This window comes from Hirundo rustica, chromosome Z, assembly GCF_015227805.2.
Source record: "Hirundo rustica isolate bHirRus1 chromosome Z, bHirRus1.pri.v3, whole genome shotgun sequence".
In the NCBI taxonomy this organism is placed as follows: Eukaryota; Metazoa; Chordata; class Aves; order Passeriformes; family Hirundinidae; genus Hirundo; species Hirundo rustica.
The window spans coordinates 74,990,281-75,006,402 of record NC_053488.1 but is presented as its reverse complement, the minus strand read 5'-3'; the positions used below and the strand labels follow the sequence as shown (position 1 = coordinate 75,006,402).

At 43.0% G+C, this 16,122-nt stretch overlaps 1 long non-coding RNA gene across 1 annotated transcript; it reads right to left on the bottom strand.

Annotated features, from left to right (window-relative positions):
- Nucleotides 1-713: 713 nt before the first annotated feature.
- LOC120765021 (uncharacterized) lies at nucleotides 714-4,732 on the bottom strand. Its single transcript, XR_005704348.1, has 3 exons — nucleotides 4,596-4,732; nucleotides 1,177-1,283; nucleotides 714-820 (listed from the first exon to the last, which is right to left on the bottom strand). It is a non-coding gene; the product is annotated as an uncharacterized LOC120765021 (long non-coding RNA).
- Between the last annotated feature and the right edge of the window lie 11,390 nt (nucleotides 4,733-16,122).

Below are 16,122 nucleotides of genomic sequence, written 5' to 3'. Positions count from 1 at the left end.
TGAGCCATAGGATTTCTTCCTTTCACCCTAGTGTAACCCTCTGACCTTTTAAACTTGTCCACAGGAATATGCACATTGAAATATTAGGTGCTGCTGGCATGATCTGGGATGCTGGGTCAGCTTCAGCAGCTGGAAGCCATTAGCCACTCTGGCTGACATTGTGTTTCCATTCCACATTCATCCCTTTCTCACAGAATTAAGAATCAACAGAATTGAGGATGCACATGTTACCAGTTGTCTGCAGTACCAGCACGGGCTGTGTGCACCAGGCACTTTCTGTGCTGTAGCTCAGACCTGGGTTTAAATGTTGGAGGCAGAAAAACAGAGCACAACTTAGCTATGTGAGCAATCAATTCTTGGTTTATAGGAGAGAATTTAGGAAGGTGTTGCTTTCCATGAAATTTGAAGCATTAGCTTAGTGAAATCTCGTTAGATATCTGGGTTTGATGGTGAAAGGCTATTAATAAAATTTGTGACTTCTACCTTCCAGAATGAACAGCAATTTTTAGTGCCCATATTATAAAGCTACCTAAAATCTCCATTATTCAGTGTAGACTTTTATCAGACTGCAGAGATGTCTTTTAGTAGTCATACTGATCTTAATCAGGAGTCAGAAGAGGCAGCTTTCAGATGCAAAAATTTAAATGCTAAAAAAAAGAATGTGGTGGATGTTGCTAGAGGACACGAAAAGAACGACACTCACGCAGTCAAGCTGTCAGAGCAAAAAGAAGTTTATTTCTCGACCTCAATTTACGTAGATTCTGGACAAGACCAGGGATTGGAGAATGAGGTTTCCACCTCTCAAACTCCACTGGTCAAACTGAAAAGAAAAAAAAAAAAAATTAAAAAAAAAAAAAAAAATCCATCAATTGTCCCTCCTCCATAGAGGAATGCAAAAACAATCACTTTGTTTATGTTACAATCTGTAAGAGACTCACTACAAAAATGCAAACAATCAGAAGGCTAAAAAGAATAGGCAACATGGTGGATGTGCCCAAGTTTTATATCACAGTGGCTATAGATTATTAATCCTATAACATACATGCATTGCTTTGGATCCAGAAGGACTTTCATATAGTGCTGCATTCTTCTCAGTATGCCAAGAAAGTAAACTTGTCTTCCCACTGTTCTTCGGTAACTTCCCATCTATTCCTGCATATTGAGCTCTCAGCTTACCTGGACAAGTTCTGTTTTGCAGCTTCAAAGGTTTCCACTCAATCCTCAGAGTGTAGCACTCAGAATAATTCCACCAGAAAACTGGTCCTGTTGCTCCCCAATGAAACCTTTAACGAAGTATTACATAGTGCAAACAGTGAACATCTGCTGTGATGAACTTTGAGACTGAAAAAAGGCAAGTGTTCACCATTTCAAACATGCAGTGAAACCAGCAAATCTAAAATACTCAATATAAAAAATAAATTAAATACTCAATAAAATACTTAAGATACTCAAACACTACTTTAAACAGACAACAGCATGTGAAGAAAACCTGCATATAAATTTAATTTCTACAGCTGAAATGGCTTAAACCAATGAAAGGTGACTCAAAAGAAGTACCAGAAAGCACCAAGGAGCTGAAAAAAAATGAAGTATATTTCTCTTGTCTTGGAAGCTGCAGGAAATCCTTGCATTTAGAGCTCCAGGTCACAGTGGTTCTTCTTGTAGAACCTGATTTTTCTCTAGAAAGCGTTCCTCATTGTGGTGCTTTACTCTTGCAGAATTACTGCTGTTCCCTGCATTTGCCATCACCCTTTTCACCAACGTCAACTCTTTTGCATTACTTATCCATTCAGCAGTATTTGGACTTTTACAGTATTTATAATCTTTGTTAGAACAAATGAAAGATAATAATTTACTTATGCTGTGGTTCTTCTCCATTTCTAGTCAATGTCCCTTACATACTACTTATGAAGCTGTCTTTTTGACCATTAGAAGCTGATACTAGATATCTAAAGTGGCTCCATCTGACATTTTATCCACCCAGCCATACTCAGAGACTGATCTAACCTGTAGTGAATATTAAAGCTGCCTCAGGGCACGCAAGTCTATGTTGTCAGGAAGGCTTCCCTATGGATCTGCTTAAGACACCCAGGTCCCAGTTGTACTTCATCTTTGCCTCTGATGAACATAAAACTTCTTCCATGACAATCTCTGCCAAAATTAGCCAAGGTGTCCTTTCTGTGGCATGGAAGAATTATATATCTATCAGTCTCTATATTGACAGCAGGGATATCCTGTAAAACCCATGACTTGGTAACTTGGGTTGCAAAATTAATCTTACATTGATTTACTTGAATTTCCTAAACTATTTCTTCCTTCCACTTTAAAAAGTATATCTATAATTTATTAATAGTCAGCACAGTAATAAGAACTCTCACCTTCTCAGTAAGTTTTTGCCACTTTCGTTACCCTGAAAGCAAAAGCTGGTGCTCTGGAGTTACTAAATGTTGACAGGCAACACCAAGCAAAAGTATCAAAAGTCTCTTTTCCCAAAGATTTCTTTTTCTAACTGGACCTGGGAGAACAGCTTATTGGTCTGGTGGGTCAACACAGGCAATTTGATAAACCTGTTTTTACTAGTTTCAAAATGCAAATGGTGTCTTTTGTTGGAGGGAAAGGAGTAAGCATCATGAAAACATTACAGATTTTTAGAAGAGATGAAGAATTGTTTTAAATATGTGCCATACATAGGAAGAATCCCAGCTGCAGGATCTTTAGAGTGAGGTGACCTTTAGGGTCCTTTCCTTTAAGGTCCATTCAAGAATGAGTCATTGAAATGCCATGAGTTAGACTGGAGAAATGCAGGTACCCCACATATGAAGCAGCCCTGGTCCTGTGTCTCTTCTGACACAATGTTTTGCTGCAAATTGACTTTCCTGATGACAGAATCACAGGATGTGTAGGTTGGAAGAGACCTTCAAGATCATCCCATGCCCTAACACCTCAACTAGATCATGGCATCGAGTGCCACATCCAGTCTTTTTTTTAAACACATCCAAGGTTGGTGATTCCACCACCTCCTCAGGCAGACTGTTCCAGTACTTTATCACTCTTTCCATGAAAAACTTTTTCCTAATGTCCAACCTTTATTTCCCTTAGCGCAGCCTGAGACTGTGTCCTCTTGTTCTGTCAGTTGCTGCCTGGAGAAAGAGACCAAACCTAGGCGTCTACAGCCACCCTTCAGGAAGCTGTAAAGAGTGATAAGGTCACCTCTGAGTCTCCTTTTCTCCAGGCTAAACAACCCCAGCTCCCCCAGCAGTTCCTCAGAGGGGTTGTGTTCCAAGCCCCTCACCAGCCTCATTGCCCTCCTCTGGACACGCTCAAGTGTCTCAATGTCCTTCCTAAACTGAGGGGCCCAGAACTGGACACAGCACCCAAGGTGTGGCCTCACCAGTGCTGAGTACAGGGGAAGAATGACCTCCCTGCTCCTGCTGGCCACACCATTCCTGATACAGGCCAGGATGCCATTGGCCCTCTTGGCCACCTGAGCACACAGCTGGCTCATGTTCAGCTGCTGTCACCAGTATCCCCAGGTCCCTTTCCTCCTGGGCACTGTCCAGCCACACCTTCCCCAGCCCATAACGCTTCAGGGGGTTATTGTGGCCAAAGCGCAGGACTCGGCACTTGGACTTGTTAAACTTCACCTTGTTAGACTCTGCCCATCCATCAAAGAGTTCCAGATCTCTCTGCAGAGCCATCCTATCTTCCAACAGAACAACACACACTCCCAGCTTAGTGTCATCTGCAAATTTACTAATCAAAGATTCAATACCCTCATCCATGTCATCAATATAAAAATATTGAACAGAACTGGCCCCAGCACAGACCCCTGAGGGACACCGCTGGTGACTGGCTGCCAGCTGGATGCAGCCCCGTTCACCACCACTCTCTGGGCCCGGCCATCCAGCCAGTTCCTGACCCAGCAAAGAGTGCTCCTGTCCAAGCCACGGGGCTGCCAGCTTATCCTGGAGTGTGCTGTGGGAGACAGTGTCAAAGGCCTTGCTGAAGTCCAAAGAGACAACATCCACAGCCCTTCCTGCATCCACCAGGCAGGTCACCTGGTCATAAAAGGAGATCAGGTTGGTCAAACATGACCTACCTCTCCTAAACCTGTGCTGGCTGGGTCTGATACCCTGGCAATCCTGTAAATTCTGTGTGATGACACTCAGTATAAACTCTTCTATTATCTTTGCAGGTACTGAGGTTAGGCTGACTGGCCTATATTACCAGGTTCCTCCTACCCACCCTTTTTGTGGATGGGTGTCACACTGGCCAGCTTCCAGTCATCTGGAACCTCACCAGTGAGTCAGGACTGTTGGTAAATGATGGAGAGGGGCTTCACAAGCTCATCTGCCAGCTCCCTCATCACCCTGGGATGGATCCCATCTGGGCCCATAGACTTATGAGTATCCAAGTGGCACAGCAGTTCTCTGACTGCCTCCTCTTGGATAGTGTGTCATCATCATTGTCGAGATGACCACCGCACTCAAGAGTGCTTCTTTAAAAACTTCAGGGGGCCTCATGTATCAGCACCTCGTTACCTAAAATACCTTCTCAACACTGCAGTCCCATGTTATTTAAAAAGTCTTCCACACCTTTGCTATGTTGCAGTCCTATGAACAACCCCACACAGCTCTGGCTCTTTCACTCCTTCTCTCTTCTTTCTTCATTTCTAGCTCGCTGCTTCCTGTCCCTTCCCCCTCACAGCATGGCCAGCAGATTCCAACTGTCTCCACCTGACTGACCACTCCACCAATTCACTCACTCTTTTATGACCCATAGTTGTGAGGGCAAGGCTGTTCCTACCCTTGTGTAATTAACACAGCTGCAATATATCAGGAGTAAGTGTTCCTTCAGCACTATCTCTGTCTGTTCTCACACATAAAGGGGGGCATCATTCTGTTCCCTAGCACCATCAACCAACCCAGGAGAACAGTTTTCTTGAAGGCAAGTTGTCTTCCCACTGAAAACTGAAGCAAAGAAGGCATTAAGCACTTCTCCTCATCTGCAGTTACTAAGTTCCTTCCCTCATCCAATAGAGAAGATTTTACCATTAATATATTTGTAGAAACATTTTTTATTAGCCTTTATAGAAATCACCATTTTAAGTTCAAACTGAGCTTTGGCCTCCTGAATTTTTTTTCCACATGCTCTACCAGCCCCCTTAAATACTTCCTGAGAGACCTGACCCTCCTTCCAAAAATGATACATCCTCCTTTTATTCCTAAGTTCCTCTAAAACCTCCTTGCCCATCCAGGCTGGATGTTTACCTCACTGACTTATCTTTTGGCACACAGTCTGTTCCTGTGCCCTCTAAATCTTTGTTCTGAGGCATGCCCAGCTTTCCTGAACTCCTTTGTTTTTAAGGGCTGCTTCCCAAGCAACTCTCTGAATAAATCTCCTAAATAGGCCAAAGGCTGCCCTCCAGAAATCCAATGTAAGAGTCATATTAGTGTTTCTCCTGATTTCAGCAATTATCAAGAACTCTATAATTTCACGATCACTCAGCCCCAGTCGGCCTCCAACCACCACATCTCCCACCAATCCATCTCTATTTGCAAACAACAGATCTAGCACAGTCCTTCCCCTGGGGGGTTCACCCACCAGCTGCGATAAAAAAGTTGTCCTCCATGCACTCTAAGAATTTCCTGGACTGCTTCCTTTCTGCTGTATTAAGTTCCCAGCAGATATCTGGCAGATTGAAGTCGCCTACAAGAACAAGGGCTGATGATCCTGAAACATTCTTCAGCTGCATGTAGAATAAGTTGTCCACCTCTTCCTCCTGGTTGGGTGGGCGATAACAGACTCCCAGGAGGATGTCAGCCTTGTTGGCTTTCCCCTTCTTACCCATAGGCATTCAACTCCATCTTCATTAGTTTCCATACTTTTGGCATCAAAACCTTAATGACATCTAATGACACAAAGGAATCTCTGTGAGCTGTCTTTCTCACATTGCTGGATATAATTTTTCTTTTGTCTTCAATGGAAATATCTGGTTCTCACTCCCCTGTGCATAAATTCAAACAGGAGCTTTGCTGTGCAAATACCTGACTAATGAAAAACCCGTGACTTACATGCAACCTTGAGACCATGAAAAAGTAATGAAATGAGAAAAGAAAATTTTGGGAAGATAGACTGTCTTTTTGTTAGGACCAAAATGGTAAAAAAGGTTTCACCCCAGGGAAGGATTAAGGACAGTTGATAAAATCTTAATAACAACCTTTTAGGCAGCAACGTGATCAAAGGGTTTAGTTAATAACAGAAGTAATTGCTTTCTGTTTGTCTAAGCACAGGCTGTGTCTGTTATGTCGTATAAAGAGTAACTGCAAATGGCATAATTTTAGCCTCCAGTGTCCTGAAACATCATTGAGCCTTACCCTTGTTGTATGGTGCCTTACCCTTGACAAAAAAAGCATGTTTTAATTTGGGAGCACTATACTGCAGCTGCTGCCTTCCTGAAGGTAACCGCGAAGTGGTCAGTTCAGTGGCAGGATAGGTTAAGTTCTCTCCGAAGTCTTTAGTTCTGCTTCCAAGATTTACTCAATATAGCTGATGCTGTGAGCATGTTATTGCCACCCATCAGAAAGGATGTATAGATGCTGCAGCTGAGAGTCAGGTATGCAGAGGAAGGTACTTTCCTAAGCAAATAGATTAATCCTTTATGCATCTTAATTATTTTAGGATCATCAGTGACTTAATCAGAATGACCATGTAAAGTATTTCACCATATTTATCAAACAGAGACATTACTTTTTTCATTTTAAGTATAGTGGTAAACAGATGAGGAAGGGAAAGAATTAAGTCCATTTTGCAACACCTCCTTCCCCAGTCTTTGTCTGTGACCCACAGGGAACGAGTTACTCTGTGTTGCTGCTAGTATCTGACAGCTGTGAATTTGACAGAACCCCCTTCACGTGCAATGTGTCTCTCACTTTTAGGGAAAAAATACTACCACATAGTGCATCCACATGTGCACATATTAGATCATAGCAGCAAATCAAATTATGGTTTATTGGAGTGCATTTAAGAAAAAGAGGGGATGAGAACAGTGTAGGAAGAAGAAAAACACAGGACAATTATTCCCATATGGGATGCTGGTTAAAACTAATTCATGCTACTAGGGAAGGAGGGAAAGGCAAAAGTATTATCTGGGATAAGCTGGGGAAAGCTGGGTGTTGATCATACTCTAGGATGATTATTTACAATGAAACATATTAATGCAAGAGTATTATCTCTTCCTTATGCTCTCTAGATTTTAATTCAGCATCTTCTTGACTAGCCAGTGCTCTGCTTCTGTAACAGGAGGCATATGCTAGCATACAGCACCTTTCTTGCCCTCTCTAATGTGTTCTGATGCTGCTTTCAAGAAAAAGGTGCCTTCCGAATCCCTAGCTTGTTACTGACTTACTTCCCTGCTTACTGATTTATGTATTCTCCAGGCTACAGCTTGGCCTTCCCAGTTTCTCAGCCATAGAAGTTTCCATGGTAACCTCGTGAGTGAAGGTAAAACCGTAGCGGAAAACAGTGCTCAGCCAGAGCTGCCGATGTGCAAGGAAACTGCTCAGTACCAGGTTAGGAAACATTCTGGCATGGTAACTGTATATCCCATCTGGGGTATTCTTTCTCAGTTGCCCTTTTTCACATTTCCTGCCTTTTCTCTGTTGCCCTGCTGGTTCATCTCACCAGACCAAGTGTAGCCCCTCAAGTACACTCTAGTAAGACACTGGGTGTAGGTATCCTGAGGCTGCCCTGCTGTTGGGGGTTAGGTTTAGTTTGGGTTTTTTTTTTTCCCTATAGAATTTTTCCCCCTCCATAAGTTGCTAAGAGACTAAATGCTGATGCTTAAAGAGTGCTTGACCCACACAAAAGGAGTGGCCGAGGGTGGGGGAAGATCACTTAAGTTTGGGGGAGGGAAAGGCTCAGTGCTCCAGGAGCTGAGTGTGTTTCCCTACTGCTCTTGGCATTGGAGAGGATGGTTGTGTGATGGCTAGCTGCATGAAGAGTCCACTGTTAACAGAGGATCTGGTCCTGGGAATACTACCATCCATCCTCTGCTGGAGCACCCATGAATTCAGAGCTCCTCACCTGCCCTGCTGGACCTGGGTCAGCCCTGTCCAGCCATTGTGGCTTCTTCAGCACTGCTGACTTTGCCTGATGGGACCCCCCTACTGCCTGCTGGGGACAACCCACTCTTTCCAGTCATCAGCCCCAGGGTGTCCCAGCATTTCAGCTTGGTGCTCTCAGGGTCCCAAGAGATCCGACTGCTCCGGGCTTTGTGAAACAAAGTCCCTCAAGGTTCTTGGTTATGTTTATTATGATTATTATTGCTATAGTTGTGGTTTGTTTGTCCTGTTATATTTACTAGTAAAGAATTGTTATTCCTTTCCCCATAGCTCTGCCTGAAAAACCTCTTTAATCTTCTAACTTACAATAACTTGGAGGGAAGGGATTGGAATTCCCCATTCCTAGAGAGGCCCTGCCTCTCCCTAGCAGATACCTGTCTTTTCAAACCAAGACACCTGGCAAGCCTGCACCATCATCCCTAGGGGATTTATTGCTGTGGCAGCTAGGGAAGCAGAAATAGGGAGATGAGCCCTTCAGCTGGCACTACCACTCCTGCTGAACTGCTTGTCAGTTCAGCCCAAGTCTAGACTCTGGCTTCGCTTTGGAGGTGAACACAGGTTTAGAGGTTGTGATCTGTCACCTTGTGGCAGCAAGCAACAAGAGTCTAAGCCAGCGAGGAGCCAGTCATCTTGTTTCAGGTGTTTGTACTCCTGCCAATAAGCTCACTGGATCATCCACTCTTTACAGATAGCCATGGGTGTTGAAAATTTTCCTACAGAATCATAAAATAATTTGGGCTGGAAGGAACCTGTAGAGTCCTATCAGTCCAACTCCCCTGCCATGGGACAAGGACGCTTTTTACTAGTTCAGCTTGCTTGGAATCCCATTGTGATATATGTCCTAAAGTTAATTCATGTTAAATGTTATAATATGTAATTCATTCTCTGTAAAATGTAAGTTTTATTTCTAATCGAGTATACAACGGGTTAACTGGGACTGAAACAGCACGGAGGAGGGCAAAAGGAATTCTTTTGCTAGAGATTGCACGGGAGGGAGCTGAGAAAAACTATGCCAAGAATTACACGAAAAGGGACACGAGAAAACTTCTGCCGGGAATTGTTAGAGGAGAACACAAAAGGACGGAAAAGGGAGATGGAGAACCCGAAGGACAGAATGATTACATCAGATCGATATCTTATCCATCCCTGCCCAACATTAACATCTCTACACCGTACCCGGACACAGCAATCACAACATTGTTCTCCAGTGCAAATCCATTCAACTCCACCAGAACCCAAACATGAATATCTAATGAAGCTGCCTCAGAAGAGGGAGTCTTGGGGTCCCGATTTTCTCTCAGCGAACCAGTGTATAAAAATCGGCAGCCCCAGACCAAAATGTGAACTTGGGGGGTGCCATACTGACAGAGTGTGTTACTGTGTTCACCCAGTGCCGAAACCCCGGGGTTGAACACTGTCCCTTTTAATTGTGGCTATCGGAAACTGTTATTTTGTCTCACAATAAAATTCTAAATTTTGATTTACTGAACTTGGTCAATCGTATTTATTACACCATCAAGACTAACCTTGAATATTTCCTGGGAATGGTCATACACACAGTTTCTCTGACCAATCTGTGCAACTTTTTCACCATCCACATCATAAAAAATATTTTCCCAATATCTTGTCTAAATCTACATTATTTTAGTTCAAAATTATTAGTTCTTGTCCTTTCCCTAGAGGCTCTACTAAAAAGTCAGTCCTTATCTTTCTTACAAGCTCCATTTAAGTACTGAGAGGCTGCAAGAAGGTCTCCCTGGAGACTTCTCCAGGTTGAATAATTCCAACTCCTTCTTCCACAGCTTTGTCAGAGCTTGAAGAGAAAGAGTATGTGGATTTAAAGCTGTGTTTCCTAGTGCTTCTGCTCTCAAGAATCACTGCAGTCTGAGCACACAGCCTGCTCAGCATGGTAGGACTTTGCCAGTCAAGCTTCTCTTTTTGAAAGAGTTTTTGTTTTTTTTAAATGCAATGGACAACCAAAGTGATGGTAGAATTTATTAAAGCATAAAACCAGCCCAGACTGTCCAAGTGAAACTAGTAGCTGGCCCACAGCAAAACCTGGCACAGCGACACCACCAATAAGAGAGAGAGAGAAGAAACTGGCAATTATCCACTCTAGTTACAGTGCCAAGCAGACATATTCTTTTACAGAATCACAGAATCATTTAGATTACAAAAGACCTTTGAGATCAAGTCCAACCTATGACCCAACACCAACCTATGACAACCACACCATGGCACTGAGTGCAACATCTAGTCCTTCATTAAATATTTTCTGGGACTATGACTCCACCACCTCCCTTTGAAGCCCCTTCCAATGTTATCACCCTTCAGTCTTATCACCCCTTCTGTGAAGAATTTCTTCCTAATGTCAAATCTAAACCTCCCCTGGTACAGCTTAAGGCTGTGTCCTATTGTCTTGTCTCCTTTGTAACCTGAGAGTGGAGCCTGACCTCCACCTGGCTGCACCCTCCTGTGACGGAGTTGTAAAGAGTGGTAACATCTCCTTTGAGCCTCCTTTTCTCCAGGCTGAGCTCCCCAGTCTCCCTCAGCTGCTCACAGGACTTGTGCTCCAGCCCCCTCTCCAGCCTTGTTGCTCTTTTCTGGACATGCTCCAGCCCCCCAGTGTCCTTCCTAAACTTAGAGCCCAGAATGGGACACAGCATTCAAGGTGTGGCCCAACCAGTGCCAAGTTCAGGGGAAGGATCTCTGCCCTGGTACTACTGGCCACAATACTCTTGATACAGGCCAGGATGCCAGCGGCCTTCTTGGCCACATGGGCTCACTGCTGGCTCATATTCAGCAGCTGTTTAGGTACTGACAGGAAGGTTAAGTTCTAAAAAGAACTGCTGCCTCTTCCTAAAATACATTTTCTCACACTTTGAATGCTCTGTGGTTTTTCTTAAAGCCCAATATGTCCTGATGAAGGTGACTGCCGCTCCTCAGGGACACCAGGGTTGCTCCCACTCTGGCTTCCTTAGTGCTTGTCTGTTACCAGTGACAGCATGTGCAATCAGTGGAAGAGGAACTGTGTTCAAACCAGTTCTGAAATGTACTCTCTCATGAAACTCAAGAGTGTTTTGTAGTAACAACACAAAGTCTTTTATGCTTCTTCTGACTTTAGGAAGTCATTCAGCAGCAACATTTTCAGCAGTTATTTTTTAAGATTATTATCTGCTTATTTGCTGATTCCCCTGCATGATCTGCTGTTGGGAATTATATTTCTTCCTTACAGAATTTTTTCCCCGGTTCCTAAGTTGCTAGGAAACGAACTACTGGGTACTTATGTGTACTTGGGCAAAACAAAAGAAGTGGCCAAAGTCAGGAGAGGAGTGTAGCATCTAGGTACTACATTTCTTTAGCCTCTGGGAGTTTCTCTCTGAGAGGAGAGATACCACGAGATATTTTGGGGACAGGAAAAAGGACTGGACTAGGGGCAGCGGGGCTCGCTCTTGGCATTGGAATGAGCAGGGTCAAGCTGTTGCTTACAGCAGGGAGAATTCACTGTCATCACCAGAGTCCAGTCCTAGGGACCTATCATCATCTGCTCGTGTGCCCAGGAATCGTGAGCTCATTTTTATTTCCTGCCCGGCTGGGAGCCGGGCCTCTGCTGTCCCGCCCCTGCCGCTTCGTCAGTCTTTTGCTACACTGTAGCCCTGAACCCCCGGGCCAACCGGGACATCCCAGCAGCTCCACATACCAGGGCAGAGCTTCTGCTATATCTCATCCACCAGCCTGGGACTTCTGCTTATTCCTGCTGTAATAAATACGATAGACCAAATTCAGTAAATCAAAATTTAGAATTTTATTTTGAGACAAAACAGTCTCCGGTAGCCACAATTAAAAGGACAGTGTTCAACCCCGGGGTTTCGGCGCCGGGTGAACACGGTAACACACTCTGTCAGTATGTCACCCCCAAGTTCACATTTTGGTCTGGGGCTGCCGATTTTTATACACTGGTTCACTGAGAGAAAATCGGGACCCTAAGACTCCCTCTTCCGAGGCAGCTTCATTAGATATTCATGTTCGGGTTCTGGTGGAGTTGAATGGATTTGCACTGGAGAACAATGTTGTGATTGCTGTGTCCGGGTACGGTGTAGAGATGTTAATTTCGGGCAGGGACGGATAAGATATCGATCTGATGTAATCATTCTGTCCTCCGGGTTCTCCATCTCCCTTTTCCGTCGTTTTTGTTCTCCTCTAATGATTCCTGGCAGAAGTTTTCTTGTGTCCCTTTTCGTGTAATTCTTGGCATAGTTTTTCTCAGGTCCCTCCCGTGCAATGTCTAGCAAAAGAATTCCTTTTGCCCCCCTCCGTGCTGTTTCAGTCCCAGTTAACCCGCTATATACTCAATTAGAAATAAAACTTACATTTTACAGAGAATGAATTACATATTATAACATTTAACACGAATGAACTTTAGAACATATATCACACTGCTGTTCCAGCTTGGTGTTCCTCAGTGTCCTGAGGCACGGAGATCAGCCTAACCCAGGGTTTTGTGAAGCAAAGCTTCTCCTCCATCCCTTCCCGTGTCAGTGGAGAAAGTCATCACGAAATTCCAGCTTTCTGTTTTGTTGTTAATGCCATAGTTAGTGTTGTTTCTTATACATACTAGTGAAGAACTATTATTCCTACCCTCCTATCCTTGTCTGAGAGCCCCTTAATTTCAAAATTATAGTAATTTGGAGGGAGGGGTTTTACATTCTCCATTCCTAGGGAGGCTTCTTTCTTCCCTAGTACACACCTATCTTTCAAACTAGAACGTCTACTTAAACTCACAAATCTAGAGCAATTTTGAGGAAAAAAAATAAGAATTTGTCGAATTCTTGGGAACATGTGGAGTCAGGCAGTGCAGATTCATTTTAACTGTAATTCTTAGTTCTCTGTATCCTATGCCAAAGGCAAAAGCAAACCTAGTTGTGGAGCAGTCTGGGGATATCCTGGAATATCCCATTCCCTGCCCCTGCAGAGCTGGCTGCCAGCAGACATCACCTACAGGCATGCCTATTTTTAGAGATGTCTTTTGTTGTAGGAGAAAGTAATCAAGCTAAAGAAGGACAGTTTTCCTGTTCTGAAATGTACTTCTAGGAATGCACTCTCCTCACCAAACTCTGAAAGTAGTACTTTGGCCTGATTTCTCAATACAAGAGGGTTCTTTCAGATTCAGTAAATGGCTAATCAGCTCTGAAGAGGGATGGAGTGTTAATAACTTTCAAACCTTCTTATCATTGGACCCACTTCTTCTCAGAAAGGCAGAGGTCAAACAGCTCTGATATTCTGCAGTACACAGTAAAATATCTGACCATGTGAGAGCAAGGCAGTGAGAAAGGCTTGCTATGGTCTGTTGGGGAAAGGCTGGAGCAGAAGCTCTCTAACAAGAACATATATAAATTGAAAGAAAATTATATCTCTGGGTTTTTTTCTGAATGCTTTGTTATTCACTAGTTCTGTCCTACCAACGCATGATGTATTTGCTCTGCATTTGTTATTTCCCACAACAGCCACAATGAAGAATCACTAATACACTAAACTGAAAACTTGTGTCTCCATCTACCAGGGACCAGCCACCATAAAAGAGAACTAATTTTTGCATTAAATCTTAGGACAGCAATTACTTCTTACAATAAGGGCTGGAAAAATCAGGTTACATTTCACTCCTCTGATGAGTGACAAGTTTCTCACTGTCATTGCTCTGATTACTTGACCACAAACTGCATTTTTGTAGCTCTCTTGATGTCTGTCCTTGAGCCATCTTGGTAAAAGTGTGCAAGAGACTGTGTGATGCAACTTGGACAGTGCAAAGCAAGGATTTGATTTTAATTATTGTGAGTATAGATTTATGCAACTGACCAGATGACATAGATAGAAATACACCAAAAACCTGACAGAGAGGTGTGCCATTGATGTAGGCATACATCAGCTTATTCTTTTGTCTCTGTCTTTACTCTCTATGTTGCATTGGCAAGAGGTGTGTAGCAGAGACACTCCTAGGAGCAGGGCTAAAGGACCACCACATTTTCAGTTTCATTTATGTACGTAAAAAACACAGGTGCAAGCCATCATCATTTTGACAGCATCATGTGTATCAGCACCAGTAGAAACTCACAGGTATCAGGACAATGGGGATTTTGCCTACAGACTTGAATTATTTTCTCTGGACACAGTCTGTGAAGGTTTCTCTTCTCAGATTCAATGTCTCATGGATACCAGGTCATCCAAAGTAGCACTTTCTTCTCATTTGATCCTTCCTGCCTGGATCCTAAAATTAGAGAAACAAAGCAACCTGATGGAAATCTGCCTCCTCAGAATGTTTCTTGGTTTGTTCTGACATGCCCCAGCACTTAACCTCAGCAGTGGAAAATGCTAAGCCCTTTGTCAGTTTTGGCACAAAAGCCACTATACACAGTGTTATAGGTTATAGGTTTGTTTGTTTGTTTTTTTGTTTTGTTTTTTCTTCTTCTTCTTTCTGGCACCTTCTTGTGGAACTTTGCTGTAATATCTGTAAATAAATGTGCAGTTAGAGCCTACACTGAAGCTGCCTGAAGCTTGAAGCCGTTTATGGTACTAACAAACACTTTAACTGTTTCATAATCAGTGTTCTTCTAACTTTAACAGTCAATTAAGACACCACACAGAATACATGTGCCAGTTTCCAGAATGCCTTTTCTGTGATGGAATTAACATAGCATGTAGAAAATGCCTTGTGAATAAATTAATCTGTTTTCTTGGCATTACATTTTCATCCATTTTTGCAGATTATGTGACTATTTTACTGCCTGGAAAGATACACAGGCCTGAAAAGGAAACCTTCCTTCTGAATCTCAGCTCTGACTTCTGTAGCTGCTCTGTGCTTTGGCAGCTGCAGCAGGAGGTTATGTGTCCCTTCCACTTTATCTGAAGCCTGCCAAAATTTCCCTGATAATTGAGGTATGGAGCTGGATGTATTTGGGTTGCATCCCAGATCTCTGTGACAGAGAATGTTAGCCAGGAGGTTTACAGCTTTGGGGTTGGTGGGTTTTTTGGTGTTTTGTTGTTGTTGTTGTTTGTTTTTGTTTGTTTGTTTGTTTGTTTTGTTTTTTAACAGTGCTTATTGCTGTGCAAACAGAATATAGCAGGGACTTGTCCCTGGGAGATGCAGTCTGAGATAGGTGCAGGCAGCATTTTGCAAACAAGTGAATAGTTCAATAAACAGAGGAATCAGCAGTGCTATGTTTCCTGTATATTTCTCTCCAAGGTGATTGACACACATAAGCATGATAACACAAGTTCTTGTGACGGCTTGATTAGCAATTAAGAGTATTTATAAAGTTTTCTCACCACTTGAATCTCGCTTTAGCATATTTTTCCTGCAGTCAGCATCCCTTTATCAGGGGCTGTGTGATTCCCCTCTCCTGCACAGCCATCTACCAGTGGTTAGTTACCTTTTTTCTCTCCTGCCAGGTAGAAAATTATGATGGATGCAGAGGTCTTCAGGGAGCCATCCACAGCCCTCATTTTTGTAGCTAGGGCAGACAAAGAGGAAGAATAGGAGGTAGATAGATATGTTTGAACTGGGAGCCTGTGAAAAAATCAAAACCTGATTGTGTTTTGTTGCTATCAGCTTTTTCTTTATGGTCTTTAGAGATCTTCCATGATTCATCAGGCAGAGGCAACTAAAGGGAGTAAAATAATCTAGTGTGCATTGAACTCCTTACTATTATTGTATAGAAGAGAGTAAGAAATCATGAACAATTATTTTGATCTTAACGGGAATTTTCCTGGAAATAGAACATTGGTTTACTGCCATTCAAATGACACAATCAAATCAAGGGTATGAAAGCGAGCAGTTGAATTGGATTACCTAAAGTATTCCAGGTGAAAGGAGGGTATCCTGAATGAGTGATCCTGTGAGATCTTTACTTGTGTTATTGCAAGGAATGGCAGAAACCCATGAATGACATTGAGGTCGGCCAAAGCCAAGCAATATTCATATTCAGAATCTGAATATGAATTGCAT